Consider the following 21,384-nt stretch of genomic DNA (forward strand, 5'->3'; position numbering starts at 1 on the left):
TCTCTTGAAACAATAATCACCACGACCGTCCGCCTCCGGGTTCGATTCCCGGCCCCTTTATTGGATTTCAAACGTGATCAGTTAACCCTCCGTTAAACGCGCGCTCTGTTGTAACACCACTACACGCGCGCGGACTAACAGTCCGCGACTGTTTGTAAGCTTCCATTCCTTTCATTTCAATTCTGTTTCCAAGAATTCCTTATTTCTCTCTTTTTTCAATCTGTCTTACACCGTAATTACTTTATTTGGATATTATTTATATTGATAAATGTATATATAATCTACATTTACAGTAACATTTCAGTCCTTTAGGATAAATTAGAAGTTATCAACCGCAAATCACGGGACTTAAGGAAACTAGTTGTAAATTAATAATAATTGGTTCTTTATTTGCTTCTTGGAATCAAATTGTAATCGTTGCATTCTATTAATTGATATATATCGCACGGAAGAAGTCACGACGTCGTGATGTTCTTGCCATGGAGTAAGTGCATTTCATTTCATCCACCTTATCAACGCCCGACTTCGTGTCATTGTAGAAGGTAATCATTGAGGATTTTCATCCATTTGAATCTTCATCAACAGAATGGTATTCAAGGAAAGTAGATAGAACCAATACAACTTTGTCTTTTCTTGACATGTATGACACAAGGGTATATATAGCCATTTGTGCATGTTACGATTTCTTGTAGCATTTCGTCGGTAAAGAACATGCAGTGCTTAGCATTCTTTGCAACTCCTACTACTCCAGGCAAGTGTTTTATAATATTATGTTCAGGTTGCCTGGCCTTTCTATTGGCAGACCGATGATTCCACTCGGTCCCTTCCTTTCCAACATATATTTCATTCTGCTCACTTTCAGTCATGTCATCTTCACATGTGGACTGTTCGCTCTAAGAATTATGATCACTATCGTTTACGACGTCTCGATCACTGTCACCACTCGCACCAACTTCATCGTCGTCCAACCACTGCTCGATTTGATCCATAACTCTCGGAATCAACTCCTTGGAAAGAGGACGCAAAATCGTTATTCATAGGTAATTTGTATTAACATGTTTATCCCACTGTAAATGATTACAAGTAGAAAATATATCAAAATGAGCCCACTACTACACTTGTAGGTAGTAAAAGTATATAATTTTATAATAAATAGTAAGGAAAGAATGGATGACTTACCAAAAGAGTGAGTAAGATTAACAACTCACCAATACACGCCTGCGGACTCAGACTCCGCAAGTCTGCAGTTGACAATATAAACTTCTGTAATTGACAGCTCGGCGATTACTCAGACATTCTCGGGCCGTCACGGCCTTTGTATTGTTGCAGAAGGAAGCTACAAGAAGGCAGCCCGTTCTGCCTTGTATTTTCGGCCTATGATACCAAAGAATAATAAAGTGCGGACTCTCACTCCGCGGCGCGTGTAACGGAGGGTTAATTCCCTAGGGTCGGGAAGTGGATGTTTCTACTGTCTTCTACTTTGCTGGAACTCTTACCCTGCACACAGCAGTACCCTCCATCACAGCAACACATACGTCTTCGCATACAGGCAATAACAGACAGATGGCATTATTATTATTATTATTATTATTATTATTATTATTATTATTATTATTGTTGTTACCGAGTTTTTGTGGTAGGTAGAGGTGAAAGAAGGTGCGGGGGTGAACGGGCCTCAAAATACGAAATTAAAGTTAAGATAAAATTTAACAAGGTTATATTTTCTTAGCAAAATCAAGAAATAACAATAATGGCAGGTACAGAGTAGCAAGGTAACAAATTACAATTACAGTATTCACAAGATTTGGGCTTCGAGCCCCCAACTCACAATTCTTGGGCAATTAGCCCAACTTTACCCCAAAACAAGTTTCAACAGAGGGGCAGAAAACCCCATTCATGCCCAGGAGCACTTGCTCCAAATTACACAGTAAGGCCTCCTTGAGGCGCGCAGAAAACAAAATGTTCAAGAAAGAGCAACTTGCTCTCAAAATTTAAGCCTGTCAAAGGCCACACCAAATTCCACCTTCAAGCTGTCCTCTAAGGATAAATACACAGGGGTAAAATACCCAACCTACTGAGGTCTATTAAGTGAGAAAAAGGTTAATTACATGACCTCCAAAATAACAATTTGAGAGGAGGCGAACTGCACTCCTAATACCTTTTGTTTAAAACCTAATCTGGCTCTAGGCCGCTAATGCAAGGGCTAATCCCATACTAAGGAGGTGACTTTAGAAGGAAACAATTTACATTACGTTAAGGAAGAATCGGTTATGAAAAATAAGTTCACCCCAAAACAATATGAGTGGGAGCTCGAGAGGATTAAGCACTCTCTATCCCAATATGTAGCTTTAAAAGAAAATAGATGCTAAGAGTCTTTACATTTTAGGGAAAAGTTACATGGTGGAAACGCTTCGGACCCGCCCCGAGAGTTAAACTGCTGAGCTAGCAAGAAAAGAAGTTATTAAACGGCCATTACCTTGTCGTTGAACTGCTGCCCGAAGAAAGAGGCGCTTCCCGCCCCCTGCTACGTACTTTACACTTTGAAAGTTGGTACTGAAGTGGCGCAGAGACCTGAAAATCAGCAGTTTAAATACCCTCGCGGAAAGTTCGAGGCGTTTCAGGAAATGAGAACACCCTCCCGCAAGAATTTTATTGGTTACAGAACCCAGTTACAGAGCAGTTTGGGGAAGAAGGCCCCGATTGGCCGAAAATTAATTTAAGAAATTCGGGATTGGCTAATTTCAAAACGAGGGGAAAGAAAGGGTTAATATTGCCAACTTAAACAATGACAGAAGGAAATTTAACAAAGAACAAACTTATGAAATAAAACTTTCTCCAAAAAACAGTTCTTTCACTTCGCACTAGGGTGCACTGTTGTAGTTCTTCAGTAGTGTCCTCTAGAAGAGAAAGTTCACACTTCTTACTACAGGTAAAACAAAGATACATCAAAAACGACCCAGTTCAGAAACTTCAAAATTTCCGAGTAGTGACATCTTCTGAGAAACTTGAAAATTAACACAGTAGATAAAGTTCAGACTTCCTCCAGCAGAGGAGTTTCAACTGGCGCAAAGTTTAAATTAGTGGTGTGGAGGTGTACAGCCCGGTACAGACCTCCTCCCCCCCCAAAGGTCCCTCCAGGGGTGACACATGAAATTTGTTTGAAAGCAAGGTTCAAGTTATGATGTTGATATGGAGATAAATTGCGGAAGTTTTCTAAAAATGATTGGATTCAGTTTCAAAATTCTTTATAGTTATTGCTGATGTAATGTCTTTGTGCTTGTCGAAGTTGAATTCAGAAGGAAGCTTTTAGTTTTTAAAGTTGAGGAAAAATGTTCTAAGTCCACCAGATATTGCAGTTGAATTCAAAAATGTAGTAATTGTTGATATTAAATGTCCATGTAGCTGATTAAATATTTTCAAGGTTGATTAAGTTGGATGGCCAGACCGGCCGCTGCAGCTTGTGTCCAGAGGAGGCCGCTCGGACCCCTCAAGTACCCTGAGATACCGCTCGCCCGCACTATGAGAGGAGTAGTGGTGTTGAAGCACGCCGCGCCCGCGGCTAACATATACAGGCTGCGGGCAAGTAGCAGGTCGTGCGCCGCACATCAGCCTTGGCCGGGAGGAGGGCTCCGGCTCGCCGTACACTGATCGACCTCGCTGGAGAAGAGGGGGCCCTTCCTCTATTCCAGTAGCGGTACGGCGCCGCGCGGCTGCGGGGGCACTGAAACATTAAAGCTCGGCGGCAGAATTTCTGTTGGACCAGAATGATTTTAGGGTACATTCATTGTGGTGAGGTTGAGGGGCCAGCGGCGTGGAGATATTTATTTAATTCTCATAAGCCACAGTGTGATGTGGAGCAGGAGACGGGAGCGTGGTAATGGCCGTGGTAAGGACAGGATGGCAGTTTAACTAATCGGGGGAGGTTTACAAAAAATAATTACACACAAACGAAACAGCTTGCAAGAGCAGATGGCCTTAAAAGTGACACCCCTCAAAAAAATATAACCTTCCTATTTCTTTCAAAATTATATGAAGCAAGTTAACACGGACATTATACCGGTTTCACCTGTGACAGGTGAACCCTAAATATCCTCTCGGTGGCTGGATTACTTAATAATAAGGTAACGGGAGTAAGGAAGTCGAGAATGATACACGGCCCATGAAATCTGGGGGCAAGCTTGCCCGCGGGAACAAAATTCTTGACCATCACCTGGTCACCTACCTTCAAATGGGTGGGTCTCCGTCCACGATCATATCTTTCCCTAACCTTTTCATGAGACAACTTAAGGTTGGCTTTAGTCTTCTTCCAAAGATCTTTAATGTTGTCTGGGTCTATTGCCTCAGGTAGAATGTCACTCAGAGACCAGAGGTTAGAGAGTGGCGTGTTGGGAACAAACTTGAACATCAAAGAAGCTGGAGTAAACTTGTGAGATTCATGAACCGCCGAATTCAAAGCAAAAGCTAACCAACGCAGGGACGTGTCCCACCTAGAATGATCTTCATGATGATAGGCAATAAGCGCGGACCTGAGATTACGATTAACTCGTTCAGCCAAAGATGGTTGAGGGTAATAAGCAGAAGTCGTCACATGAGAGATGGACAGGTCAAAACGGAATTTACGAAAAAGATATGATGTGAAAGCCTTAGCATTATCAGACACAATATATTGACACGGACCAAAAGAAGCAAAGATAGAATTTAGACAAGTAATGGTGGACTGAGCGGTAGCCAGCTTAGTCGGAAATAACCAGGAAAATCTTGTAAAACCATCTACGCATACAAAGATGAACTTGTTGGCATTTCCCTTTGACTGGGGGAAGGGTCCTACATAATCAATATACAGGCGTTCCATGGGGCGCGACGCTTGATGAGAAGACAACAGGCCTACCTTGGTGGACATGGTTGGTTTACTAAGCAAACAGGATTTACAAGCCTTTACTAGATCACGGATTTCACCGTCCATACCCTTCCAGATGAATCTTTCACGAATCTTTTCACGAGTTTTAAAGATACCAAGATGCCCGCCTAATGGGGTCTCATGATAGTACTTGAAGATCATAGGTACAAGAACAGCTGGAACGACAACTTTCATCATCTTATCATGCCTCGATGGGCAACATAAAACACCATTCCTCAGAACATAAGGGACGACATGTTCCCCAGAAGAAAGGGTTTCCATTATCGGAGCCAGCGTCGGATCTTCACGTTGGTATTTCTCGATATCCCTAAAGAGCATGGGAGCATCTGTTAAGATGGCATTAACATCAGATAGCATGGACTCGGGAGGGGATGAACTATCGACCGGTTCATGGGTCTCAACGTCGTTGGAAAACATACGGCTGAGCCCATCAGCAACAACATTTTCGGTACCTCTGATATGCCTGACATCGAATTGGAAGGCAGAAATACGGATGGCCCAACGGGCTATACGACCAGTACGACGCGGCCTACCTAAGACCCAGCTTAAGGCTTGATTATCTGTCTCCAGGCCGAATTTGACATGTTCCAGATAGAGACGGAACTTTTCTAAGGCAAATAAGACTGCCAAACCTTCGAGCTCATATATGGAATACTTTGCTTCTTGAGCCGATAGAGTCCTAGATGCATAGGCGATGGGTCGCCTCCCTAGTTCAGTCTCTTGAAGAAGGACTGCAGCTACCGCCAACGACGACGCGTCGGTTTGGACGATGAATTTCTTTGAGAAATCAGGCATAGCAAGGACAGGGGCATTACAGAGAGCTAATTTAAGATCTTCAAAAGCGGCTTGTTGAGAAGGTCCCCACTCGAATTTGATGCCTTTCCTACGAAGACAGTTTAAGGGCGCCGCTCTATTAGCGAAATTAGGAATAAACTTCCTGAAGAAATTCACCATTCCAATGAACCTGGCGATACCTTTGATGTCCTTAGGAGGTTTAAAATCACGGATGGCCTGTGTTCTAGAATGATCGACTGCAACACCATCAGGTGAGACAATATGCCCCAGGAATGACATGGAGGGCTTAGCGAAGGCAACCTTGGACAACTTAACAGTTAACCCAGCCTTACGAAGGCGACTGAGAACTTCTCGCAGATGATCTAGATGTTCTTCAAAAGTCTCCGAAAATACGACGACATCATCCAGGTAGTGATACAAGTACTCAAATCTGATGTCGGAGAAGACTCTATCTAGCAGTCTAGTGAGTACAGCTGCTCTCGTGGGGAGCCCGAAAGGCACGCGGTTGTATTCGTACAAATTCCAATCCGTGGCAAACGCTGTAAGGTGTTTAGACTCTTCCGCTAGGGGAATTTGATTATAGGCCTGATTCAGGTCCAAGATAGTAAAGAACTTGGCCTTACGAAACCATGAAAAGCAAGAATGAAGGTAAGGAAGGGGCACAGATTGCAACACCACCTTCCGATTGAGAGCCCTATAATCAATGACAGGCCTGAAGCCACCTTGGGTTTTCGGGACTAGAAAAATAGGTGAAGAATACGCCGACTTAGAGGGCCTAATAATACCATCCTTCAACATGTGATCGATGATTTCTTTCAGAGCCTTCATTTTAGGTGGAGATAGCCTATATGGTGGAAAACGGACTGGAATCGAATCCGTGACCTCAATTTTGTATTCAATAAGGTCAGTAACACCAAGAGTATCAGAGAACACCTCTGGAAACGACTGACACAGCTTACAAATACTATCAGCCTGCTCCTCAGGTAGATGTCTAAGGTCTAACAACATCTCATCCTGGGTAGGCGAAATCGATGAACATGATGCAGAATTACATTTCAATAATGGAATTTTACAATTAGACGCAAATTTGAAAGTGCACGACCTACTCTGAAGATCGAGCACAAGACCAGTGTGAGAAATGAAGTCAGCTCCCAATATAATGGGGCAAGACAAGTGCTTGGCCACAAACAATTTAATTTTCCATGTAAATTTAAAAATACGAATTTTGACATGTAAAGAACGGAGAATTTCTAATGGAGATGAATTAGCCGAAACATATTGGATCGCAGACAAACAATAGTCAGGAAGCTTACAAACAGATTTCAATTTTGAATACCATTCAGCCGAAATAATCGAACACACACTGCCTGAATCTAATAGAGCTGTTACAGGTTCATTATTTAACTCAATCTTAAGAAAAGGAACAGGTGCGGGGGTATCCGCCGCAATCCTAAGACACTCTTTGGGGCATTCAAAAGATGAATTTGAAGACTGAACGTTCCCTGAATTTTCGACCTGTTTACCAGGGGCTGAGCCTCGGGAAGAGGGATTAGTCGACTCAGCCGAAGCCACTAGTCACATTTTATTATTGGCATTGGTGGAATTTGCACCAGAAGTTGAGCAGGAGGGGGTGCTATTTGAATTTGGGCAATTCTTGGCGATATGTGAGAAAGCCCCACATTTAAAACAGCCTTGTGATGAACCAGCTCCATTCCTTGTCCCGCTAGACTTGATTGATGGACACTTATTGCGAAGGTGGTCAGGCGACCCGCAAGCATAACATTTACGGGGTGTGACTGGTCGGCGAGGTGGAGGCCGAGGATTACTAAAAGAAGGAGGGGGTTCTTTCGCTACACGCAGAGAATCGGCGTATCTAACTCCTTCCGCTGAGACGGCCAATGCTTCAAGTTCGGAGAAGGTTTGCGGGCACGCCGCGAAACACAAGTATGACCTATACGATGGTGAAATACCTTCCACAATAGCTTGTACAATCTGATCCTCAGGAAAGTGAAGAACAAACACCCTAGTATAGAACTTAATATCTTGGATGAAGTCTGCCAAGTTTTCATCCAAGCGCTGTACACGATAATAGTACTTCTGAATAAGGGAGGACCTTGCCCTAGCCGGGATGAAGTTAGCTAGCAAGTGGGCGTGGAAGTCCTCAATAGATGATTGCTCGGCAATGGCTCTTACTATTTTGTCTGAGAGAATACCAATTGCATAGGGATAGATGATTTGCAAAATATGACATGGAGAAAGAGAAAAAACAAGGGCATGATCCTGAAATTCAACTAAAAACCTTAAAAAAGAAATAACTTCACTGGTAGTGTTAACAGAAAATTTCGAGATACCTCTGAGCAACATTGCCAATGGATGAGGCAAGCTGCTGAACCCAGGTGACATAGTAGGTAAAGGTTTAAGAGGCAAGGACGTTAATTCAGAACGTACATTATTCAACGAGGTACGGCGTTCAGACTCGTCCAATGGGGCAGAGGTTGTTTGAGCTGCAACGGTTTTCCTATTGACATCTCCCTTAGGAGGCTCTTCCTCGCTACCTACATTCACCGTGATGGGTTGATCGATTTTGGGAGGAACTTCCCAGTTAACAATTGGGTTACCTTACTAGATAATTCAGAAAGATTTTCAAGAACCATACTGGCTTCCTTCCTCTGAACGTCATTCAACTTTAGAGACAATAGATCGTTAACTCTATTTGAAAAATGAAATAGCCTGGCTTGCACACGTTTAATTTGATTAGGCGAAGGATCATTTACTTCAAAAAAACTAACTACAGATGCTAGCTCAGTAGTATTATCAGTGATCGTGGAAAGAGAGTCGTCAATTTCTTTCTCTCCCAAGGTGGGGATGGAAATGGGCAAATCAAGGGACTCTCTAAGCTTATTTGTGTCTACCGCAACCGTGCCTCCAGATTGCACATTTCTGATAGTTAACTCATAGATCAACTCCTCCTTGCGCAAATAGTTAAGATGGAGAACATCGCGAGGGCCGGGCATGATGACAGAACAATTTTGAAAAAGGAAAAATTAAAAATTCCAGCAACTGAGAAAATTGTTAGAGTTCGATAATAAGGCAATGTTTAGCCGTCAAAAGGGGCTAAATTGAGACCCATTCAACCACGCTCTGCTACCACTTGTTACCGAGTTTTTGTGGTAGGTAGAGGTGAAAGAAGGTGCGGGGGTGAACGGGCCTCAAAATACGAAATTAAAGTTAAGATAAAATTTAACAAGGTTATATTTTCTTAGCAAAATCAAGAAATAACAATAATGGCAGGTACAGAGTAGCAAGGTAACAAATTACAATTACAGTATTCACAAGATTTGGGCTTCGAGCCCCCAACTCACAATTCTTGGGCAATTAGCCCAACTTTACCCCAAAACAAGTTTCAACAGAGGGGCAGAAAACCCCATTCATGCCCAGGAGCACTTGCTCCAAATTACACAGTAAGGCCTCCTTGAGGCGCGCAGAAAACAAAATGTTCAAGAAAGAGCAACTTGCTCTCAAAATTTAAGCCTGTCAAAGGCCACACCAAATTCCACCTTCAAGCTGTCCCCTAAGGATAAATACACAGGGGTAAAATACCCAACCTACTGAGGTCTATTAAGTGAGAAAAAGGTTAATTACATGACCTCCAAAATAACAATTTGAGAGGAGGCGAACTGCACTCCTAATACCTTTTGTTTAAAACCTAATCTGGCTCTAGGCCGCTAATGCAAGGGCTAATCCCATACTAAGGAGGTGACTTTAGAAGGAAACAATTTACATTACGTTAAGGAAGAATCGGTTATGAAAAATAAGTTCACCCCAAAACAATATGAGTGGGAGCTCGAGAGGGTTAAGCACTCTCTATCCCAATATGTAGCTTTAAAAGAAAATAGATGCTAAGTGTCTTTACATTTTTGGGAAAAGTTACATGGTGGAAACGCTTCGGACCCGCCCCGAGAGTTAAACTGCTGAGCTAGCAAGAAAAGAAGTTATTAAACGGCCATTACCTTGTCGTTGAACTGCTGCCCGAAGAAAGAGGCGCTTCCCGCCCCCTGCTACGTACTTTACACTTTGAAAGTTGGTACTGAAGTGGCGCAGAGACCCGAAAATCAGCAGTTTAAATACCCTCGCGGAAAGTTCGAGGCGTTTCAGGAAATGAGAACACCCTCCCGCAAGAATTTTATTGGTTACAGAACCCAGTTACAGAGCAGTTTGGGGAAGAAGGCCCCGATTGGCCGAAAATTAATTTAAGAAATTCGGGATTGGCTAATTTCAAAACGAGGGGAAAGAAAGGGTTAATATTGCCAACTTAAACAATAACAGAAGGAAATTTAACAAAGAACAAACTTATGAAATAAAACTTTCTCCAAAAAACAGTTCTTTCACTTCGCACTAGGGTGCACTGTTGTAGTTCTTCGGTAGTGTCCTCTAGAAGAGAAAGTTCACACTTCTTACTACAGGTAAAACAAAGATACATCAAAAACGACCCAGTTCAGAAACTTCAAAATTTCCGAGTAGTGACATCTTCTGAGAAACTTGAAAATTAACACAGTAGATAAAGTTCAGACTTCCTCCAGCAGAGGAGTTTCAACTGGCGCAAAGTTTAAATTAGCGGCGTGGAGGTGTACCGCCCGGTACAATTATTATTATTATTATTATTATTATTATTATTATTATTATTATTATTATTATTATTATTATTATTATTATTATTATTATTTTAATTATTATTATTTTTATTATTATTTCCTGCTTCATGGTTCGATTGCCGGGTTCCAGTTCTGGATTGGGGCTCAATAGACTTTCTGAGGTCTATTGAGGTGTTGACCTTCATAAGAAGTTGCACACGCGGGCAAGAAATACAAACTGCGCCGTGGAGAAGGTGTCACTTCAATACCTGAGGAGCACCTACTTGACAACAATCATCTTGAAAGATTAAGGTATTTAATGAAGAGTACATTCAGCAGGGTTTGGTTTGAAATTATTAATATATTGATGAAACTGAAGTAATATGGTACAGTGTTAAGAAGGCTGGATTTTTAGTGAGTAATAAGTTAGAATGCTTTATCGAGTAGGAAGTGTTCTAACAGGCCGTAAGCAAATCTCGTACCAGAACCATTCTGAGGGCTACAGGGTACCTGTAACTCGCTTTCAGTAGATTAAATCTCGTACCAGAACCGTTGTGCGTACTAGAGGGTACTTGTTACTTGCTTTAAGCAAATTTCGTACCAGAACCGTCATGCGTACGAGAGGGTACTTGCTACTCGCTCTAAGCAAGTCTCGGTACCAGAACCGTTGCGCGTACTAGAAGGTACTTGTTACTCGCTCTAAGCAAGTCTCGGTACCAGAACCGTTGTGCGTACTAGAGGGTACTTGTTAATCGCTTAAGCAAATCTCGTACCAGAACCGTTGTGCGTACTAGAGGATACTTGTTACTCGCTTTAAGCAAATCTCGTACCAGAACCGTTGTGCGTACTAGAGGGTACTTGTTACTCGCTTTAAGCAAATCTCGTACCAGAACCGTTGTGCGTACTAGAGGATACTTGTTACTCGCTTTAAGCAAATCTCGTACCAGAACCGTTGTGCGTACTAGAGGATACTTGTTACTCGCTTTAAGCAAATCTCGTACCAGAACCGTTGTGCGTACTAGAGGATACTTGTTACTCGCTTTAAGCAAGTCTCGGTACCAGAACCGTTGTGCGTACTAGAGGGTACTTGTTAATCGCTTAAGCAAATCTCGTACCAGAACCGTTGTGCGTACTAGAGGATACTTGTTACTCGCTTTAAGCAAATCTCGTACCAGAACCGTTGTGCGTACTAGAGGATACTTGTTACTCGCTTTAAGCAAATCTCGTACCAGAACCGTTGTGCGTACTAGAGGGTACTTGTTACTAGCTCTAAGCAAGTCTCGGTACCAGAACCGTTGTGTGTACTAGAGGGTACTTGTTAATTGCTTTAAGAAAATCTCGTAGCAGAACCATTGTGCGTACTAGAGGGTACTTGTTACTCGCTTTAAGCAAGTCTCGGTACCTGAACCGTTGTGCGTACTAGAGGGTACTTCTTAATTGCTTTAAGAAAATCTCATACCAGAAACGTTGTGCGTACTAGAGGGTACTTGTTACTTGCTTTAAGCAAATTTCGTACCAGAACCGTCATGCGTACGAGAGGGTACTTGCTACTCGCTCTAAGCAAGTCTCGGTACCAGAACCGTTGCGCGTACTAGAAGGTACTTGTTACTCGCTCTAAGCAAGTCTCGGTACCAGAACCGTTGTGCGTACTAGAGGGTACTTGTTAATTGCTTAAGCAAATCTCGTACCAGAACCGTTGTGCGTACTAGAGGATACTTGTTACTCGCTCTAAGCAAGTCTCGGTACCAGAACCGTTGTGTGTACTAGAGGGTACTTGTTAATTGCTTTAAGAAAATCTCGTAGCAGAACCATTGTGCGTACTAGAGGGTACTTGTTACTCGCTTTAAGCAAGTCTCGGTACCTGAACCGTTGTGCGTACTAGAGGGTACTTCTTAATTGCTTTAAGAAAATATCATATAGAAGCGTTGTGCGCACTAGAGGGTACTTGTTACTCGCTTTAAGCAAATCTCGTACCAGAACCGTTGTGCTTACTGGAGGGTACTTTTTACTTGATTTAAGCAAGTCTCGGTACCAGAACCGTTGTGCGTACTAGAGGATACGTGTTACTCGCTTTAAGCAAATCTCGTACCAGAACCGTTGTGCGTACTAGAGTGTACTTGTTACTCGCTTTAAGCAAATCTCGTACGAGAACCGTTGTGCGTACTAGAGGGTACTTGTTACTCGCTTTAAGCAAATCTCGTACCAGAACCGTTGTGCGTACTAGAGGGTACTTGTTACTCGCTTTAAGAAAATCTCGTACCAGAACCGTTGTGCGTACTAGAGGGTACTTGTTAATTTTGTTAAGAAAATCTCGTACCAGACCATTGTGCGTACTAGGGGGTACCTGTTACTCGCTCTAAGCAAGTCTCGGTACCAGAACCGTTGTGTGTACTAGAGGGTACTTGTTAATTGCTTTAAGAAAATCTTGTAGCAGAACCATTGTGCGTACTAGAGGGTACCTGTTACTCGCTCTAAGCAAGTCTTGGTACCAGAACCGTTGTGCGTACTAGAGGGTACTTGTTACTCGCTTTAAGCAAGTCTCGGTACCTGACCCGTTGTGCGTACTAGAGGGTACTTCTTAATTGCTTTAAGAAAATATCGTATAGAACCGTTGTGCGTACTAGAGGGTACTTGTTAATTGCTTTAAGCAAATCTCGTACCAGAACCGTTGTGCGTACTGGAGGGTACTTGTTACTCGCTTTAAGCAAGTCTCGGTACCAGAACCGTTGTGCGTACTAGAGGGTACTTGTTACTCGCTTTAAGAAAATCTCGTACCAGAACCGTTGTGCGTACTAGAGGGTACTTGTTACTTGCTTTAGGCAAATCTCGTACCAGAACCGTTGTGCGTACTAGAGGGTACTTGTTACTTGCTTTAGGCAAATCTCGTACCAGGATCGTTGTGCGTACTAGAGTGTACTTGTTACTTGCTTCAGTATGTTAGCATTCTATACTCATTACTAAGTAAAAATCCCAATTTTGGTTATAACTCATTCTCCAAATTATCGAAGGTGGTAGTAGTGGAGCCACAACTGCAAGTTTTGATGCCGGATGATTACTAACAAAAACAACAACAAGAAAAACCAAACCCATTAGCACTACAGCGCTTGAAGGTTCTTAGCCTACCAAGCGACCGCCGCTCAGCACGAAGGCTTATAGATTACGAGGTGTCGTGTGGTCAGCACGACGAATTCTCTCGGCCGTTATTCTTGGCTTTCTAGACCGAGGCCGCTATCTCACCGTCAGATAGCTCCTCAATTCTAATCACGTAGGATGCGTGAACCTCGAACCAGCCCTCAGGGCCAGGTGAAAATCTCTGACCTGGCCGGGAATCGAACTCGGGGCCTCCGGGTGAGATGCAGGCACGCTACACCTACACCACGGAGCCGGCTCTGAATGATTACTAAGTTATATATATTGTCGAAACAAAGTATGTGATTAGTATGGATTTTAAATGTTATTCTTGAAATGTATTTTTCTTAATTATAGTCAAATGTCAAGTCTAAGTCAGTGTAGAAGGCGTTTTAAGTGTAAAATGTAATACACATATGGAAAGGGTTCGACGTCAATATTATGAAGGCGAGTGAAAGTTAGGTCTGTGTTTGTAGCACGCAGAGTCGTGATAACTACAATGGGTGCTCCGAAGCCAGTTTATCATAACCAGGGTGATCAATATTCTAATTCCCGAGCTCCAAATAATATTTTCTATCATCATGGCGGTATGTGTGTACGGAAGGTTTCCAGTAGCTCAGAAATTGGCTCCGGATATTCCGTGTCTTACAGAGGTGTAAGAAGGTGCCGAGGTGAATAGACGGACAAGTAAATTACCAGAGCAAAAGTTAAAGCACTAATGTTTGAAATTTTATTTCTTTCCTTCCACTTTTTCTTAAAATTTGATAGATAGAAAATCTGAATAAACAACAAAAGTATAATAATGAGCTCGTCAGCTTCTACAACAACAATGACTTCCGGTACCAAATCAAGTACAAAACTAGGAAGAATTATCAACATGATAATATACAAGGGGATGAGCATTGGAGCCCTGAACAGGTACACTATTTATAAGAGTATGTTTGCTCCACTAATTAATATAGCCTATATAATGTACTTGCAGTCACTTCTGCTCAACAGTTTTTCACTTTCTTTTACAGGAACATAAATAGGGACAATAAGTGACCATACTTAATGTAAAAAAAGAAAAAAGGTTGAACATGATTGGCCATGATCAAAAGGGTAGAAGAGGATACTCTTGCACTCCTTCTAGAAGTTCCTAAAACCCTAAGTGGGCTTATGGCCCGAAGATACAGAGGCTAAGCCTCTTATACACCTGGGTGACCAAAATAGTATTTAAAATTTTAGATGATTAGAAACTTTAGTCACCGCATACCAAGTTGAATGGGAATCAACAGAGGGAAGTCAGTCTTTGTTCCCTTACGTTATGTTTCCAAGCAGAGCTCTGAACAGAGTCCTCAAACTTGCTTAAATTTTCATTTATACCATCTTATTAGAACTTTACATGAATAATCTGTTTGAAATCTTCCCCTCAATCTGTCTGCCGGAGTTATCACATGTTAAGAAACCTCTGCCGTTACCTTGAGTAGCTGGGCCTTCCGAGCGCCGAATTTCGGCTCCTGCCTCCTTAGTACACGACGCACACAATCAACTGGAGCGATGCAGATGACAACACAGCCCTAAAGTGCCCAGCTTTTATAGTATTTCCAGAGGAAGTTCCCATAACTCTTCACAGATAGACTGGATGCCTATACACACCCGCAATTTTAATTGGCTAGAGAAAATATTCACAACATTTCTGATTGGTTGCTAGATACAGGAGATTGAGGGGGTCAGAATTGTTGACAACCTTGACTCAAGAGCAAAACAATCTTCAAAAGCTACGGTTATCCAACCGTAAAAAAGTAACTTTCCCTTAAGAATTAATTGTCCTTAGTCCCGCCGGAGAAGGGCACCATAGCCGATGGTAGAGACATCTAATAGTTGAAAGTCCAAGTATCCTGTATAACATTAGTTCAAGGCAGATTAGCTAGATGGCCTTATAGAAGGCGCGCAGTTTAACTGGCCGGAGAATGTGTACCCACGGTACAATAGCCATTGAAGAATATTCACAGATATTAACAACAAAAAATCTTTAGTACCAGTACTCCATCACAACCAAAGCAACATTATTTACAAAACAATGCGTCGCCTGACAAGTGTTCAATTACAGGCTATAACTGTTTGGTCATTCACACCTGATATCGAATTGTAGGTACGAAATTTGTCGGGCTTATACATACAAATATTTCATATCATTAAGACACAGTAATTGACTACAAAAGAAGCACATGTGGATTTAAACGTTTCGTGGAAGTAGCACGTCTCTGTATGGAAACGTAATTTCGTAACATATTTGTCGTGTGTTTGGGAGAACTTTCTCAGGCAGTTAAAGAAACTCGGTAAACCTTCCTCAGTATACTTGGATGTGTATCTTCCTATTATACCGGAAGTATGTTTACTTGTTCACTAATTATTTCATAGAAGCGAAAAAAGTTTATATTAGTTCAGTAACCCCTGTATCCTCGTAAATAGGGACAAGTTACTTCTTCAGGAAGTGAAATGAAATTGAGGACAGGAATGTATTTTAGGACAGGTGTTAATAAAAATTCAAAACTGTCCAGTGACCACTTCATTTCCTCAATATCGTGAAGAATTAGTCTAATGAATATTATCAATTCTAAAAGCTACTATTTAAGTCATTTGATGGATTCTTTGGGTACGTACATTAAAACACACAAAACATGATAAAGCTGACCCAGTTGATATTAATCAATCACCACTGAGCCAAATTTAGTGCTGTCACCCAGGTGGTATAATTTCTATCAGTATACGTTTGCCGTACACGGGTTCCACCATAAGGTATGCAGAACCTTGGGATTTCACAAGCCTCGACCAGGCTGCGTGTGTGTCTTCTGCGACCAACAATGTGATATATACCATGCCATCAAATGTGCTCGTAGAAAAGGAGGCATGACACAATTGTGTCAATAACTCATCATGTATTGCACGCATTGATTGTATATTATTACTATTGTTGTTTATCTGAGTGTATTACAGTGTATATAAATGACCATTTGGTTGCAATAAACTTGTTATTATATTCTCCATCCGTTGTTTAACTAGCCTTCTCTTAACAAAGTACTAGTTTACAACATTCCCACATTCATTAGCTTTAATTTAATCTATCATTGAATTTTCTATCTCAATTTTAAGGATATTTAAATTTATTTGAAATGCGGGAAGGTGTGCAAAAAATTACATTCAAGAAAAACAGCACTGAAGTTCTAGGACTAAGTTATGAACATAACCCACTTATTTGGGGACCTAGAAACTTGCCTGCTACATAGGTTGGACCCTCTTTTAGAAGTTTCTTGTCTTCTTTTAGTTTTCTTCTGCCTCTCAAGTACTGCTTCCTCTGCTTTTGTTCTGCAGTACTTTGATTTGCAACTTTGTGTAATGGTACTGCATCTGCTTCAAGTACACCAGATGATGTGTACTTGCCAGGAGCAATTCCCATCTTATTCAGTATTTCTATTTCCACTCTGTTCTCCCAGTTGAAATGGCAAACATCATCCATCACTCCTAATTTTAAGGTATCAAGCCCCACATTTATGTCTCCTTAGGACACCTTCTCCATACCATGGCATTGAATGACTCATTATTTTGAGTCAATCCATGCAAGGACTTAGCATTACTGGGTCGGTGAGTCGCTCATATATAGGCTTCACTGCTTGAAGAATGCCAATGGACAGGCCTGGTTTGAATTAAAATTGTTCTATCTCATTCTTTGCTTTAGCTCACTGATATAAGCACCAGCTGTCAGTTCCTACAGGACACCAATGGTGGGTGGGACGGTCCTCTGTTGCTATCAAATGGTACAATGTGGCCCATATGCCATTTGACATGACGTGAATACCGCTTGTGTTGGAACGTAAAGCAATTCCAAATAATTTTGCATCTTATCGATGAGTGCTCCTGTCAGTTGGGGAATTCATAATCGCAGTTGCTGCAAAACAATGCAAGGGACATTCCCTAACCAAATCTCAGAATTTCTAGGTTTTTTACAAAAACTGTATTACAGCTGAAGCAACTAGGGAAAGCTAATGCAAATAATATACGTGTAAAGCACTCTATGTCAATAATGGTATTGTAAATGTCACTAACACTATCAGATTCAATATTTACAGATGAAAGTTTGGACTGAGAATCACTAGCAAATGATTCCCTTACATTAGGCCTACCTTCCGCCTCACTATTTATACTGATAGCACAAGTAACACTGATTCACCATGCTATGTCTGTTTCCATGAAATTGTCTCTTTTTCTTTGCTCTATATCGGCTTTTAGAACCCATTTTATACACACTCACAGAGAAACAAACTCTTTGGTCACAATGTGAAAGACCACTTGGCCACAAGGATGGTTTGTCTATATCCGTTGCCTATCAATGGAATAAAAGTCTTTGGAATATACAAGTATGTACTCAGGAGGCATGTCACACCAAAGAGGTAAATTTGAATAAGGAAATCTGACAAGATGTTTACATGTAAGCAGGACACTGCAGCCACGCCCCTTATCACGCACGCACGTGGCTATTTAAATCTTATTTTCGGATACTTACAGTTGGAATATATGTATGAATTTTATCTCATTTTGAAGTAGAGACTTCAAACTTTCATTTCCAGTGAAACAATTAAAATGGCATTTTTGGACGAAAAAGGCGATTTCGAACGTTAATACATACCTTAAATTATTTCAAAGTACTTGGAAATTCACTGAACATATTCTGGGTAAACTATTCCAAACCCTGATTCCTTTTCCTATAAAAGAATATTTGCCCAATTTGTCCTCTTTAATTCCAAAGTTATCTCTATATCATGATACTCTCTTCACTCTACGCCATCTATTTGCTCACAGCACGGAACATACCGCTTACTCGAGTAGCTCGTCTCCTTACTCCCCATTCTCTTCAGCCCAAGGTTTGCAAAATTTTCATGACTTTAATCTTCTGTTGGAAATCTTCCAGAACAAAGCATACGATTTTCCTGTCAACATTTTCCAGTTCTCAAATCAAGTAAACCTGGTGTGGATCACATAATCTCGAACCATACTATAATCACGGTCTTTTCTTTTGACTTACATGCCCCTTATTTCACGTCCTTACTACAGCCCCTAAATGATTTCATAACTGTACGAAGAGATCTGTAACCTTTATTTAAAAATTCTATAATGTGATTACCCCAGTGAGCGAGAAGACATTCTTTCCATCTGCAAGTTTTTAAAGCATTTATAATAAATATTTACATAGTAGCCAGAAGTGCATTATTTTTGTCAGGACTCGTTGATACGTAGATTATTTCTATAACTCATCTGTTCCTCAATACTGCAGTTTTACCTATAATAGTTCTACCTGATGTATCTAGGCCTTGTAACTACGTCCGCGTGTTACAGAAGGTATTAGACTCAAGTCTTGTCGCCCATGAATTCGACTCTGGTCGACAATAATTCAAATAATTAAATTATATGTAAACAGTAAGAAAACGGCAGTGTATCTTTTGAAAAATTTCCAACTGCTGTATTCGAATGATTTGACATATTTTAGAAGTAATGGGCTGTTTTGTACAACAACAAGACGGGCCTCGATAGGAGAAAAGATAATACGAGTATATTCAAGTAGAAGAGCGCAACATGTTCAGAATCATCTGTGATTGTAAATATACTGTTGGCTTAACCAGATCCCTAAAGCGACTTAGTAACGGGTACTCAATATTAACTGTGACTAACATTCCTTATCCTTTCTTGATATGTACACATTCATTCTGTTTATTTTTAGGTTGTCTTCTGTTTAAATCGGTTTAAATAATACAGTATATATACCGAATGGGCAAAATCAAATTGGTTCCGAAAAGGTTTACAACAGGACAGACGCGGTAAAGCCCCTTTACAGAAGATTCTGAAAATGGCCACATCTGAAGAAATTAAAAACTGAAGATTCAAAAGCCTTCACTCAACTTCACGGGCAGAACTCAACACACGAAGTTTCGCCTTGACATTTTAACGTATATACAACAGTAAATTTATACAGATTCAGGTCCTTCCGGATATTCCCACTTGCAACGACTAACAGCGTTGAGATTTCGTGGAACTTCCTCCCAAGCTTTCTTCACTTCAGCAATGTTTTCTGACATTCGAACTCTTTTCGGATAGTTAAAGTTTTTAATCGTACAGAGCCCGTTTCAAGGCCATTTTGCAGACTTTCTTGAAAGTTTTGCCAAGACACTTCCAGTATTATACTCTTCCGCAAACAGCTTTCCCACGAATCGTGCCTCGCATAACACTCGACAATGACATGCACTGTTTTATCGTGAGTATCATTTTGTGTTGCCTTTCAATTGGTCGCTAAACACGTCTGCTCCTCTCAATCGCTCACTCACACGTAATAACACAGCGATGTGCTCGGGAAATGCACACTCGCAGACATTTAACAGCAACCGATTGCTGCGTAGAAAACACGGTTTCCAGCATTTCCTGTGATGTGAAGTTTTCGTGTCCATTAACAGGGGTCAATTCAGCATCAGTCTGTCCGGCTCAATGGCTAAATGGTTAGCGTGCTGGCCTTTGGTCACAGGGGTCCCGGGTTCGATTCCCGGCAGGGCCTGGAATTTTAACCGTAATAGGTTAATTCCCCTGGCTCGGTAACTGGGTGTATGTGTCATATTCATCATCATTTCATCCTCGTCACGATGGGCGTCAAATCAAAAGACCTGCACCAGGCCTCCGCGGAGGCCACACGCCAAAAAAAAGCATGTCTTATAAATATTTTTCAGACCACTTTTGTTTTTCTTACCCTGCAGTTTAAATGTTACCTACCATGTTCTTAATAGTTTATAAACTTGTAATCTGTTTCTAATTATTTTACACATATATTTTCGAAGTCATGTGGATGCCATGCTTAAAATGAATACATTATTTGAGGAAATTAAGGTACAATAATTTCTGAATCATTAAATTCATCAGTTGTATTCTGAGGTGGCCTGAATTAGTACCTAATATACAAGCCACGAAATGTTCTATTGTTCCGCTTGAGCTACTACAAGTCCTTCCAGCTGTACACTCCACCTTAACCTATAATTGAGCTAGAAGGAGTTCAACGACCAACAGAGCGACCTGTCAACAAGACTGGTAACAGAATTATAAAGCAATTATCTCCAAGTAACTGAGTATCCACACAGAGGAACTGGCATTAATTTACCCCGTCAGTCTGTAATTGCCACAATTAAACTCGTATTTCCGACTCAATAGCAGTGGACTATTAATGCCAGTGAATAGCTCATTACCACTGAAATTTTATCATTCTGCATCCATTAATAACATAATCATATCAAAACTAACATTCTTAATTCTATTCTTGACAGAATATAATAGGGTGAAACACTGTATACATATTTTTTCTCAACGAAGTGACATTTCTTAGAATTCCTCTTTCTAAATTCCATGCCGTTTACTTTTGCCTATATTGATGCCCCAACATGGACTTCCTTTAAGGCTTCGAGAACTATCAACACAATAGCGTACGGTAAGGCAAGATCATCTGAAAAATCAGAACTTAACGCAGCCATCGATATAAGCTGAAATGACACCGTCATTTCCTCCAGGGACTGGTCAACATTTAATCCACGAGCGAAATTGTAGCGGATAATTGCGTGACATTCACCTGACATCTTAACATTCTTTCAATACCACTGCTTGGTAACAACTAGTGTGAAAGTCCCGCCTTGCTGTCTTCTAGACCGGTTTTTACCCCTCTTTTCATCCCTCACCATAACAGGGCTGCCCAGCTAACCGTTTTTGCGTATTGCAAAACTTTTCTAGTGCCCTTTGTAGGCTAAACATGGACATTTGTAAAGTGTGTTATGTTACTTTCCGTGGTATCAATTTGATAATAATAGAAGTTATCATTTTTGTCCGTCCCTGTGGTGGAGTGATTAG

This window comes from Anabrus simplex, chromosome 6 (assembly GCF_040414725.1).
Source record: "Anabrus simplex isolate iqAnaSimp1 chromosome 6, ASM4041472v1, whole genome shotgun sequence".
In the NCBI taxonomy this organism is placed as follows: Eukaryota; Metazoa; Arthropoda; class Insecta; order Orthoptera; family Tettigoniidae; genus Anabrus; species Anabrus simplex.